The sequence below is a fragment of the Nuphar pumila genome, chromosome 8 (assembly GCF_984573655.1).
Source record: "Nuphar pumila chromosome 8, dmNupPumi1.hap1.1, whole genome shotgun sequence".
In the NCBI taxonomy this organism is placed as follows: Eukaryota; Viridiplantae; Streptophyta; class Magnoliopsida; order Nymphaeales; family Nymphaeaceae; genus Nuphar; species Nuphar pumila.
The window spans coordinates 49241321-49255661 of record NC_143256.1 but is presented as its reverse complement, the minus strand read 5'-3'; positions in this window follow the sequence as shown (position 1 = coordinate 49255661).

Below are 14341 nucleotides of genomic sequence, written 5' to 3'. Positions count from 1 at the left end.
TAGGTTATTTAGCAGTCTGCAAAATATCAGAAGTTTTCATTGTGTAAATCTTGCATTATCATATTAAGCATTGCATTTGGTTCGGGTCCATAGGCAAAATCCACCTTTTTTAGGACTTTCTTTAAATTTTAGCATTCAAATCATATCATTTCATAATTTTTAGCATTCTATATTGTTTATCAGAGTAGGTAGATGCTTCATACCGAATTTGGTGTAATTTGGAATTCATTTGAGGCTCGGTTTAGCCATATCATCAAAACAGGGGCCCGCGAGACCCGAATCCAAGCGAAAAACAAGCGAAATTCGTTATTTTGGATAAATTGCAAAATGTCAAATTCTGATTTTACAGTCCTAATGTGTTTAGCAGCATGTCATCATGCCTCATCATGCATTTCATCATCATTTGATTCAATTTGAATTTCAAAATCTCAATTTTACCAAGTTTTCCTTCAAAAAACCCTGATTTTAAAGGTGTAACTTTATAATTAGGGGTATTTTGGTCATTTTGACCATAATTTCGAATTTCAAACTATTTTCTACTAAGTTTCTTGCATTTACATCATTTCAAATATCAAGAAAGCATGAAAATAGGGTTTATATCCAATTAAGTCCAATAATTTCACAATATTATTGGAAAATCTTGGAAAAACCCACATATTTGAGCTAACCTTATTTCAAGTTTGGCAGGGACATTCAAAAGAAGGAGCTAGAGTCTGCAATTTCTTTTATTTCATTGATTTAGTGATGTAATAATGTAAATTTTGGAATAAGAGATTTAATTTTCTGCTTAGACTAGGATGCATATCATATAGTTTGAATTTATGCAATATCCTGCTTATGTGATTCATGCATTTTATTTCAAAAGCACTATGGATGTACACGAATGGCACGTGCACCAACTCTTAGGGAGTTGATGAACTTGGTGGAATTCATATTTACGGCCCTAGTCGGAATATGGACGAGACCCAGATCCATCATCTATCTACCAGTCACATTGAGCCTACACTCTTATGCTATCTTAAAATGCACATCATGTTTCCAAAGTTTGCAAAATATTATGCATTAAATCAATTAAACTCTGAACATATTCATGGCCACAGTCAGAATATGTGAAGGATTTATTTTGACTTAATACACATTTTTCCAACAAATTTCTTAGAAAATCTTCCAAAATGCATTCATTCACTCATATCATTTGCATCATGAAATCATTGGTTTTCTCATGATTTTCTTAAGAAAATTTCATACTCAAGAAAATCGATTTCTCAAGAAACTCTAAGAATTTTCCAAAATCAGTTTTCCCAAGTCAAGTTTTTCCATAGTTTTCCCTGGAAAATGTTATTTTCTTAAGAGCTTCAAAAGAGTTTTCCAATCTTTCTCCAAGATCAAAATCGATTTCCAAGTATTTCAAGGGTAAAATTCCCAGGATTTCAATTTCCCAAGTTTTGAATTTCCTTCTCCAATGAGTTTTCCTATAAATTTTCCATCATTTTCCTAAGAAAATTCTCAAAGTCCGAGTTTTCCTGAGAAGTGTTTCCCTTTTCAAATGTTCACCTTTTCTCAAGAATCACTTCTATTTTCCCAGGATTTTCAACTATTCATGATTTTCCCACATCTTTATGAACTTTCTCGTGATTTCAAAACCCTTTTCATCTGAGTTTCCTGAGAAATTGAATTTCACCTTTCCTTTGAGAAATATCTTTCAACTCCGAATATCTTCCAAGTGTACATCATGTTTTTCCAACTTACATTTTCCAAAATCTCATAGCACATGCCTGAATTCTCTGTGCATATAGGATAAAACACGATTTTGATGATTTAACTAAGTCAAGCACAATTTTGGTCCTTGGTTCGATTTCCCCTGTTAAAGGCGGCAGGAACGGTCGAACCTCGTACCGACAGGTCGAGCCCCATCCCACGGATTTTCCCACAATTTTCAAAATGGAGGCGAGTATTTCAAAACATTTTCCAAAATCCGGTCAAGTTTGAAGCGCGAAATCATTTTCCTCTCTCTCTTCCGCAAGGAAGGGGAAGACAGGAAAAATTTCGCGACGATAACAGGTTTGGCGACCGTGATGGGGTTTGTCCTTGTCTGATCAAAAGTGTGTTTGACTTAGTTCAACTATCAAAACTGTGTTCACAAAATGTCAGCTTTTACTTTCAATATCATGTGAGTCTAGGAGCCTAGATTCTGACGTAGCTGACATTGACTGCATATAGACTAGGCATGGTTTGGTAGGACCAGATTGAGGAGATATTTTCATGTTCACATAGACTTAGGTCTAAATACAACTCTCCTCAATTTAGGATCTGAATGCAAACAATGTATGCTTCTTCAAAAAAAATTTAAAATCTATCTCTCTAGGATTTAGATCCCTCTATTTCTTGCATGTGATCATTTTTCAATATCTCCATTACCTATCATTACCCGGTCTTCACGTTGCTGAGCTCTCTTCCAGAACCCTAGTTCGGGACAGAGCCTCACAACTGGGCCAACTATTTGGGTTAACGCCCCCCTACCACGTACCGCGGGCCACAGTCCGAAGTATATCGGTAGGCGCTCAAGGATGTTGGAAAACCTTACCTTAGAACCGGAGCTGAAATTATATGCCACTTACCTCAGATTTCGGTTTGGGTATATCGGCGTAACTGGATTGGACAAAGATGATCTGAGCCTAGAGTTAGGATTAGGGTCCTACAAGGTTTTTTTCAAAACGATGCATCTAGAGTCAGCCTTTTAGAGAATGTTGTATGTGCATAAATGTTTGTGCAGGATGTGATTGTATGCTACTTTTATTTCTCTCATATTTTTTCCAAAACTATTTTCAAATATCCATATTCTCATCTTTTTCCTTTATTTTCTCAAACCCTAGATGATTTTCTCAAATATCCAAGTTCTTTCAAAACTCCAGGTGATTTTCTATTCTCCCGTTCTACTAGATCTCGAATTTCTAGCTGCATTTTTTTCCTGCCTGCAATTTTCCAAAACCATATGTTTTCTCTGATTAGATTTTCAATTCTTTTGTCTATTTGCAAAAATTCTTCACCTTATTGTCCTCGTGCATACCTTGATTATTGCGGAGGAAATTGTTTACCCACCTGCCTTTTCCTTATTCTAAATCCGTTTGTGGACTGTTTTCCAAGAGATATCTCTTTCCTTCAAAATGGTGTTTTCCTCAGGGTTGACGACCTCGCCTAGGTAACAAGGCATATTTTTCGTTGTTTATTTCCCTTGCAAAAGGATGACAACACAATTGTCATAATCCTTATGACGACTCAATCCCTAGTAATGGGATACTCTTCCAATGGTCTACCATATTTTCCTCAATATTTTCCTCCAAAAATCCAAAAATTTTCCTCAAAATTTGATCCTGTCTTCGCCCTGCAGAGTCCTGTAGAGAGCCTTCTTTAAATTTTATTCCCTCTTACCAGTTACACTGGGGCATCTTTTGAAATTTTGTTTTCAAACATTCTGTATGCAGGCAGGATAAACCAATCTCTCATTTTGCACATATATGCACTCATTTGCATTAATTTTGCATTCATTTGCATCAATTTGCATTCAATAACCATTCATTTGCACTTCATGTGCGTGTGCATTGCATTTGCATTAACTATGCACCCAATTCCATTTCCCTTTTAGGTTAAGGGATAAACCTGAGATTTCCCCTTTAGGTTAAGGGATAAACCTGAATCATTTTCCATGATTTCCCCAAAATTCTTCAATTTCTATTCATATTCCCCTTCAGGTTAAGGGATAAACCTGAGATTTCCCCTTCAGGTTAAGGGATAAACCTGAATCATTTTCTATAATTCTTCAATTTCGACCCTCGGGTCATCCAATTCTTCAATTTCGACCTCCGGGTCACCCAATTCCCAATTTTCAAATCACAAAAATTCTCAATTTCGACCGCCAGGTCATCCAATTTTCATTCCCCGTTCAGGATAAGGGGATAATCCTGAAACCATTCATAGAAGCGATCCAACTCTCTATAATGGTCTTCGTTCTTCATCGAAATGATAGTGTTCCAAGTAAACTGATAGTCGTTCTTCATCGAACTGATAGTGTTCCAAGTGAACTGATAGTCGTTCTTCATTGAACTGATAGTGTTCCCAAGTGAACTGATAGTCGTTCTACATTGAACTGATAGTGTTCCCAAGTGAACTGATAGTCGTTCTTCATTGAACTGATAGTGTTCCAAGCGAACTGATAGTCTTTCTTCATCGAACTGATAGTGTTCCCAGCGAACTGATAGTCGTTCTTCATTGAACTGATAGTGTTCCCAAGTGAACTGATAGTCGTTCTTCATTGAACTGATAGTGTTCCCAAGTGAACTGATAGTCGTTCTTCATTGAACTGATAGTGTTCCTAAGTGAACTGATAGTCATTCTTCATTGAACTGATAGTGTTCCCAAGTGAACTGATAGTCGTTCTTCATTAAACTGATAGTCGTTCTTCATCGAACTAATAGTGTTCCCAGTGAACTGATAGTCGTTCTTCATTGAACTGATAGTCGTTCTTCATTGAGCTGATAGTGTTCCCAAGTGAACTGATAGTCGTTCTTCATTGAACTGATAGTGTTCCCAAGTGAACTGATAGTCATTCTTTATTGAACTGATAGTGTTCCCAAGTGAACTGATAGTCATTCTTCATTAAACTGATAGTGTTCCCAAGTGAACTGATAGTCGTTCTTCATTGAACTGATAGTGTTCCCAAGTGAACTGATAGTCATTCTTCATTGAACTGATAGTGTTCCCAAGTGAATTGATTGTCGTTCTTTATTGAACTGATAGTGTTCTCAAGTGAATTGATAGTCGTTCTTAATTGAACTGATATTATTCCCACCGATGGTTGTTCTTAATTGAACTGATATTGTTCCCAGCGAACCGATGGGCGTTCTTAATTGACTGATATTGTTTCCAACGAACCGATGGTCGTTCTTAATTGAACTGATATTGTTCTCAGAGAACTGATAGTCGTCTACTTTGGAAAAGAAAGGATAATTTTCATCACAGATGTGTTGAGCCGGACCTCAAGTGCTCTCTTTCACCAAGGATTTCAAGAAAATTTTATCAATTAATTGTTGATTTCAGAATCTTTATTACACAAATTCCTATCTCAATTTACCTTCAGCATTACTTCAAAAAGAGTGAAGCTTTTGCGAAAAGAGATCCAGAATTCAAATTCTTTCTATTGGCCAACCAAAAGGATGAAGGATAAGTCCTCGATATGGCCAGAAAAGAAGACTCAATGTTATTGAAAAGTCGTAGATGATCGATATTGATCGCAGTCAATGGCACATCTTTAAAGACTATTCTTGTAAAGACGAGGCAGTGGAAATATCCTGAATGCTAGAAAAGAGAGCATTTACCCAAGCCCCGTCTCCTCAAAATCACCTAAGCTGCAATTAAATATCCGCAAAAGGGATCTCTCAATTGTCACCAAGATGAAGGCAAATTAAGCGAGTAGACCCCCGGGGCCAAAGAAGATTTGAAACATCTCCAAGATGACAGAGTTTGCGATGGATCCTTCCAGGGAAAGTCCAAAGCACTGTCGAGATGAAGGCAGATGCGATGAACCTCCCGACAATCCCTAAAAGATATTTAATTTCCGCTATCATCCAAAGATCTCTAATCCATGAGCCAATATCGTCCAAGAAGGATCGAAACATCTCCAAGTTGAAGGAGTTTGTGATGTACCCTTCCCAAAAAGAGAGCAAGAGAGGAAAAAGAAAGAGAGAAAAAAAGTTAGAACATCTCCAAAATGAAGGAGAATGTAGCAAAAACCCAAAAGAGCCAAAAGAGCGCAGAAAGATTATCATGAGAGAAGCTCCCAGGATATCAAACTGCCAAATCTATCAAGAATCTTCTTTAAATTCGTGAAATTCTATTATCAATATCCTTTCATCAATCACTTTCACAATACTAAATTCTCTTTCCTGCTCATATCAAGGAAATTGATAACTTCTTTAAAGAAGGTCAATCGCAAGCAATTTGGATTCAAAATCTTGATTCTATGAAGTCAATCCTGTTTGGAGGTAATACTTCAGGTAGAAAAGAAGGAATATTTTCACAACAATGAGCATCATTTTCAATTATTTTGAATCAACAAAATTTTCAACATTTTGACAATATTTTCTAGCTATCCTGACGTTAAGTGAGAGCTTGATGTCCATATTGATGCATCTTGACCCCTTCGAGAGATTTTCCTTTGTCATCTTTCACATTGTTGAAAGATTAGCCTTATCTCCGAAAGGATAGCCTTTATCATCTTTCACGTTGTTGAAAGATTAGCCTTCTCTCCGATTGGATTGCCCTTTATCATCTTTCGCATTGTCGAAAGAATCGCCTTGTTCCTTTGGATTGCCTTGTCATCTTTCGCATTGTCGAAAGAATTGCCTTATTTCTTTGGATTGCCTTATCATCTTTCGCGTTGTCGAAAGAATCGCCTTGTTCCTTTGAATTACCTTTGTCATCTTTCGCGTTGTCGAAAGAATCGCCTTATTCCTTTGGATTGCCTTGTCATCTTTCGCCTTGTGGAGAGAATCGCCTTGTTCGTTTGGATTGCCTCTGTCATCTTTCACGTTGTCGAAAGAATCGCCTTGTTCCTTTGGATTACCTTTGTCATCTTTCGCATTGTCGAAAGAATCGCCTTGTTTCTTTGGATTGCCTTTTGTCATCTTTCGCATTGTCGAAAGAATCGCCTTGTTCCTTTGGATTACCTTTGTCATCTTTCGCCTTGTCGAGAGAATCGCCTTGTTCCTTTGGATTGCCTTTGTCATCTTTCGCGTTGTCGAAAGAATCGCCTTGTTCCTTTGGATTGCCTTTTGTGATCTTTTGCATTGTCGAAAGAATCGCCTTGTTCCTTTGGATTGCCTTTTGTGATCTTTTGCATTGTCGAAAGAATCGCCTTGTTCCTTTGGATTGCCTTTGTCATCTTTCGTGTTGTCGAAAGAATCACCTTTTTCCTTCGGATTACCTTTATCATCTTTCACGTTGTTGAAAGATTAGCCTTCTCTCTGAATGGATTGCCTTTATCATCTTTCGCGTTGTCGAAAGAATCGCCTTGTTCCTTTGGATTACCTTTGTCATCTTTTGCATTGTCGAAAGAATCGCCTTGTTCCTTTGGATTGCCTTTTGTCATCTTTCGCATTGTCGAAAGAATCGCCTTGTTCCTTTGGATTACCTTTGTCATTTTTCGCCTTGTCGAGAGAATCGCCTTGCTCCTTTGGATTGCCTTTGTCATCTTTTGCATTGTCGAAAGAATCGCCTTGTTCTTTTGGATTACCTTTGTCATCTTTCGCATTGTCGAAAGAATCACCTTTTTTCTTTGGATTACCTTTGTTATCTTTCGCATTGTCGAAAGAATCGCCTTTTTCCTTCGGATTACCTTTGTCATCTTTCGCGTTGTCGAAAGAATCGCCTTGTTCCTTTGGATCGCCTGCGTTCATTTTTTTGCATTGCCGAAAGAGTTGCCTTATTCTTTGTTGGAAAAATTGCCTTATTCATCTTTTGTGTTGTCAAAAGAGTTGCCTTACTCTTCTCTGAAAGAGTTTTCCTTGTCTGTCTTTCGCGTTGCCGAAAGAGTTACCTTATTCTCGTCAAAAGATTGTCGTATCCATCTTTCGCGTTGTCAAAAGAGTCGTCTTACTCCTTACCATATTCATATTTCACAATGATGAAAAATTCACCGGATCGTCTTGATCATTTTCCAAAATTGCCTCTTACAATTCCATTTCCATCGCCTTGTTCATCTTCAAGAAAAGTTGTCTTATTCACCTTCCAATATTTCATTTTCCACCCGATCAGGTTAAGGGTACAAACCTGAGCCTCATTCAAAGAGGCATTTCATTCTTCGCCCAATCAGGTTAAGGGTATAAACCTGAGCCTCAATCAAAGAGGTATTCCATTTTCCACCCGATCAGGATAAGGGCATAAACCTGAGCCTCATTCAAAGAGGTATTCCATCTTCCACTCGATCAGGTAAGGGTACAAACCTGAGTCTCATTTCTATGAGACATTTCAATCCCCAATCAGGTCAAGGGTCAAACCTGAGCTTCGTTCCATACGAGGTATTTCTGTCCCATCCAGGTTAAGGGCATAAAAACCTGAACTTCACTCTCATAGGGTGAATCTTTTCTCTCCATTCTTTGCTTCATATCTACCATTTTCCTCGGGTTAATTTCTTCATACCCAGCCATATCCTTCTAACTGGGGCATTTTTTTATATAGCCCAAATTTGGTGTGTTTTTCTTTGCCACTAAGCTCGGCCACGAGCCGGCTTAGCAGCAAAGAGGAGCATCTGTAAACACCCCAAATTTTCACTCACCTCCCCAACATTTTCACCAAACATCAAGCCTTTTGAAATCGCCAGAGGGCAAAATGGTCATTTTCAGAGCCTGGACCTTACAGAAGTCTAAATTGCATCTGCAACTCTCAAAATTTCTCTATTTTTAGCTCAGATGTTCAAAATTCTTCTCCTGACAGGAGACGACAATCTCCAAAGCCCGGTTCAGGATTACATTTCATAAGACAAGTCTTTGCATAGCATTGCAAGAGCATTTCATATCACTTTACTGCATAACATGCCATTTCGAGGTCCAGAACTCTCGATTTCAAAATTTTCAATCCAGATTTGAATTTCAACTCTTTTTAAAATCAATTTCAAAACCCTAGGTCTTCAAAATTAACAATTCTTCCCATTTTACCCCCAGGACTCTGAATTTCAAAATATTTTATTAGGAAAACATTCTGGATAATTTTCAATAAATTTCATCTCAGATTTCGCCCTTTTGTTAATATCTTCCTTTTACAAAATCACCCTACAAGGGTCATCTCTTTTCAAAAATTTTGTTTTGCCAATTAGTCTAGATTTTATGAAAATTCCAAAAAAAGGATTTACTGTTTTGTCCTTATTTCAATAAAGAAGCAATATGGGGCCCACATTGAGGTGGTGTCACATAGGCTTTTCTTTTGAAAAACCTAAATTTTGAAAAAACCCAAAAATATAGGAGCCTTGTCCCCTGGATTGGTGCCACTTGTCTTTTTCTCTCTCCTCCCATTTACCTGCCAAGTGTCAGCGTGGGGTTCACCTAGAGGTGGCGCCACATGTCATTTTCTCTCTCCTTTCATCCTCCGACACGTGTCAGTGTGGAGGCCATCTTAAGATGCCGCCACATGTCATTAGACATCCTCTTTATTTTATGCCATGTGTCAGTGTCCACCATCTTCACCCTGTGCCATGTGTCATTCCAAGGTCACCCTGAGATGCCACGTGTCATGTGTTGCCTTGTCCAGAAAAAGTAGAGGACACATGTCATTTTCTGCTCTTCTAAGAAAAAGTAGATGACATATGTCATTCTTTGCTCTTCTCAGAAAAAGCAAATGACACATGTCATTCTCTGCTCTTCTCAGAAAAAGCAAATGACACATGTCATTCTCTGCTCTTCTTAGAAAAAGCAAATGCCACATGTCATTCTCTGCTCTTCTCAGAAAAAGCAAATTTCACATGTCATTCTCTGCTCTTCTCAGAAAAAGCAAATGACACATGTCATTCCCTGCTTTTCTCAGAAAAAGCAAGTGACACATGTCACTCCCTGCTTTTCTCAGAAAAAGCAAGTGACACATGTCACTCTCTGCTCTTCTCAGAAAAAGCAAGTGACACATGTCATTCCCTGCTTTTCTCAGAAAAAGCAAGTGACACATGTCACCCTCTGCTCTACTCAGAAAAAGCAAGTGACACATGTCACTCCCTGCTTTTATCAGAAAAAGCAAGTGACACATGTCATTCTCTGCTCTTCTCAAAAAAAGCAAGTGACACATGTCACTCCCTGCTTTTTTCAAAAAAAGAAAGTGACACATGTCACCCTCTGCTCTTCTCAGAAAAAGCAAGGGACACATGTCTCTCTCTGCTTTCTTCAGAAAAAGTAAGTGACACATGTCATTTTCTGCCTCCTTCAGAAAAAGCAACAATTCAAATATTCAAACTCCAGGCTGAGGTGGCGCAAATCCTGAAGTCTCCTCCCTAAATTCATTTTTTGAGATGGTGCCACATGTCCCTTTCCCTCCTTTTCCTCCCTCTTGCCACATGTCATTGTAGGTGCCACCCTGAGATGGCGCCACATGTCAGTCTCTCCTTTCCTCTAGAAAAAACAGAAATTTAAATTTCAAACTCTCTCTGAGGTGGCACCATCTGAATCCTCTGCCTTTCCTTCTGACACATGTCAATGTAGATGCTCTGAGATGGTGCCATATGGCAGTCTCTCCTCCTTCCAGAATAAAGCAGAATTTGAATTTCAAACTCCAAGACAACCCCTCTGAGGTGGCGTCTTTTGCTTCTTCAGCTCCTGCCTCCTGACACATGTCAATGTTGAGCCACCCTGAGGTGGCGCTACATGTTAGTCTCTCCTTTCATCAAAAAAAGTAGAATTCAAACCCCTCTGAGGTGGCATCTTCTGCTTCCTCTGCTCCTACCTTCTGACACATGGCAGTGTGGAGCCACTCTGAGGTGGCGCCACATGGCAATCTCTCCTTCTTCCAGGAAAACCAAGCTTTGAATTTCAAACTCCAAGAGGACATCCTCTGAGGTGGCGCCATTTGGGAGACTCCTGCAGAGAAAATCAAGCAAGCTTTTTGAAAAATTCCAAATTCCCCTGCTGAGGTGTCTCACTCACAAAATTCTCATTTTTATTTTCTCAAAAAATCAAAATGGCATGCCTTGAGATGGCGCCACATGGAAGGTCCAGATTCACTGTGTTTGAATTTTGAAAATCTCCAAAATTTCTACGAATACCCTAGCCCATGCCCAGCTCAGGGAGAGCCCTGTTTGAGAATTGAACTTCAGAATTCCATTTTCTTTCTTGGTTTCTTATGGATTCACGCCCCTCTGGAGCCCTTTGTCAAGGTAGTCGTTCATTTCGGGAGTTCCAAAACCGCAGGAGAATACAAGGTAAGCCCCTATTCCAATCAATTTCATCATGATTTGATTCGTGTTGTCGTTTGAAGAAAGAGCTCATCCGCGGGATGGATCGAGCTATTCTCATAAAACGACATATATAAAAATATTCAATTATGCTTCCTTGATGATTTTTAGCATTCATGCATTTAGCTAAATTTAATTTGCATTTTATTTTTTTAATTTAGCATATTTCATAGGTTAATTAGGTTTAATTAGGTATTTATTTCAATTTTGCTCAATTTCAGTAGCTCTTTGTTTTTGTCAGTCAGTCCACACGTCATTTCATGCATTTATTTTTCATAAACAATTCTAAAAAAATCATGGAATGCGCCCTTAGGTGTCTCTAGAAATGTGCCAAAAATTCGGAAGGATTTGAATTCGTTTACTGTGGTAAACGTTCAAAAAGGTGAGTCGGGTTTTATTACCCGAGATGCATTTTAAAATTTTATTTTCGACTTGTAAAATCAAGATCTCCCTCATGGGAGATCCGATTTTCGATCCGAAAGATGTTATGAACTCAAGAGGATGTCTAGTTTTTAACCTGATTTCTTAGATTTTTCTAATGTTTTTTAATGTCTAACAAAAATCCGAGAGTGCGGGACATGTGTCAGAGCCTGATTTGGGCCTCTAAGACTTTGGATTGACTTAGGTCGATGAGTTCTCTTTGGGTGTTGCTTCAAATCCAAAACTGTAAAAAGTAAATGTTATGTTCGAGATGTCTCCTGTTTTCATCTGTAAGCTTGTGATTTTTAGAACAGCTGTGATACCTGTTTCGGATTTTTTTTCGTCAGTTCTCTGTTTTGCTACATTTGTCTGTTCTCTCAATTTTGGAATGAAAAGTTATATTTTTATCTGTGTTTATGTTAATCAAATGCCAAAGTCATGAACATAAAAGTTGTCCATGTAGGTGTCATGAGTAGCTCTGTTAAATATCAGAAATTTCCATGGCTGTTTTCTATTTTTTCTAGCATTTTATATTAGATTAGGTTGCTTTTTACCTCTGTCAGAACCAAATCCCTGTTACCGAACTCACCATGGCTCAAATCCCGAGGCTGTAAAAACTAAAAATGTTTCATTTTGGTTTCTTTAGCAGTTTACAAAATATCAGAAGTTTTTATTGTGTAAATTTTGCATTATCATATTAAGCATTGCATTTGGTTCGGGTCCATAGGCAAAATCCACCCTTTTTAGGACTTTCTTTAAATTTTAGCATTCAAATCATATCATTTCATGATTTTTAGCATTTTAGGCTGTTTATCAGAGTAGATAGATGCTTCATACCGAATTTGGTGTAATTTGGAATTCATTTGAGGCTCGGTTTAGCCATATCATCAAAACAGGGCCCCGCGAGACCCGGATCTAAGCGAAAAACAAGCGAAATTCGTTATTTTGGATAAATTGCAAAATGTCAAATTCTGATTTTACAGTCCTAATGTGTTTAGAAGCATGTCATCATGTTTCATCACGCATTTCATCTTCATTTGATTCAATTTGAATTTCAAAATCTCAATTTTACCAAGTTTTCCTTCAAAAAACCCTGATTTTAAAGGTGTAACTTTATAATTAGGGGTATTTTGGTCATTTTGACCACAATTTCGAATTTCAAACTATTTTCTACTAAGTTTCCTGCATTTACATCATTTCAAATATCAAGAAAGCATGAAAATAGGGTTTATATCGAATTAAGTCCAATAATTTCATAATATTATTGGAAAATCTTGGAAAAACCCACATATTTGAGCTAACCTTATTTCAAGTTTGGCAAGGACATTCAAAAGAAGGAGCTAGAGTCTGCAATTTCTTTTATTTCATTTATTTAGTGATGTAATAATGTAAATTTTGGAATAAGAGATTTAATTTTATGCTTAGAATATGATCCATATCATATAGTTTGAATTTATGCAATATCCTGCTTATGTGATTCATGCATTTTATTTCAAAAGCACTGTGGATGTACACGAATGGCACGTGCACCAACTCTTAGGGAGTTGATGAACTCGGTGGAATCCATATTTACGGCCCTAGTTGGAATATGGACGAGACCCAGATCCATCATCTTTCTACCAGTCACATTGAGCCTACACTCTTAGGCTATCTTAAAATGCACATCATATTTTCAAAGTTTGCAAAATATTGTGCATTAAATCAATTAAACTCTGAACATATTCATGGCCACAGTCAGAATATGTGAAGGATTTATTTTGACTTAATACACATTTTTTCAACAAATTTCTTAGAAAATCTTCCAAAATGCATTCATTCACTCATATCATTTGCATCATGAAATCATTGGTTTTCTCATGATTTTCTTAAGAAAATTTCATTCTCAAGAAAATCGATTTCTCAAGAAACTCTAAGAAATTTCCAAAATCGGTTTTCCCAAGTCAAGTTTTTCCACAGTTTTCCCTGGAAAATGTTATTTTCTTAAGAGCTTCAAAAGAGTTTTCCAATGTTTCTCCAAGATCAAAATCGATTTCCAAGTATTTCAAGGGTAAAATTCCCAGGATTTCAATTTCCCAAGTTTTGAATTTCCTTCTCCAATGAGTTTTCCTATAAATTTTCCATCATTTTCCTAAGAAAATTCTCAAAGTCCGAGTTTTCCTGAGAAGTGTTTCCCTTTCAAATGTTCACCTTTTCTCAAGAATCACTTCTATTTTCCCAGGATTTTCAACTATTCATGATTTTCCCACTTCTTTATGAACTTTCTCGTGATTTCAAAACCCTTTTCATCTGAGTTTCCTGAGAAATTGACTTTCACCTTTCCCTTGAGAAATATCTTTCAACTCCGAATATCTTCCAAGTATACATCATGTTTTTCCAACTTACATTTTCCAAAATCTCATAGCACATGCCTGAATTCTCTGTGCATATAGGATAGAACACGATTTTGATGATTTAACTAAGTCAAGCACAATTTTGGTCCTTGGTTCGATTACCCCTATTAAAGGCGGCAGGAACGGTCGAACCTCGTACCGACAGGTCGAGCCCCATCCCACGGATTTTCCCGCAATTTTCAAAATGGAGGCGAGTATTTTAAAACATTTTCCAAAATCCGATCAAGTTTGAAGCGCAAAATCATTTTCCTCTCTCTCTTCCGCAAGGAAGGGGAAGACAGGAAAAATTTCGCGACGATAACATGACCCGATCCCTGGTGATGGGATAACTTGTCAAAATTGTCTATCAATTCCTCCTTTCTTGTCTTTTCTCAAAAGGTCGCATTTTCAAAAATTCTTTCAAGCTCTAACCATTCCTTCATTCTGCAGAAATCATTGGCATTGTCAGAATGGTTCAGACAAGAGCCGGAAAAGAGACTGCTCCTCAGCACAGTGACAGCGAAGTCGAAGCAATGGATTCTCCCAAATCGGTCAGAGGATAGAGTCAGGG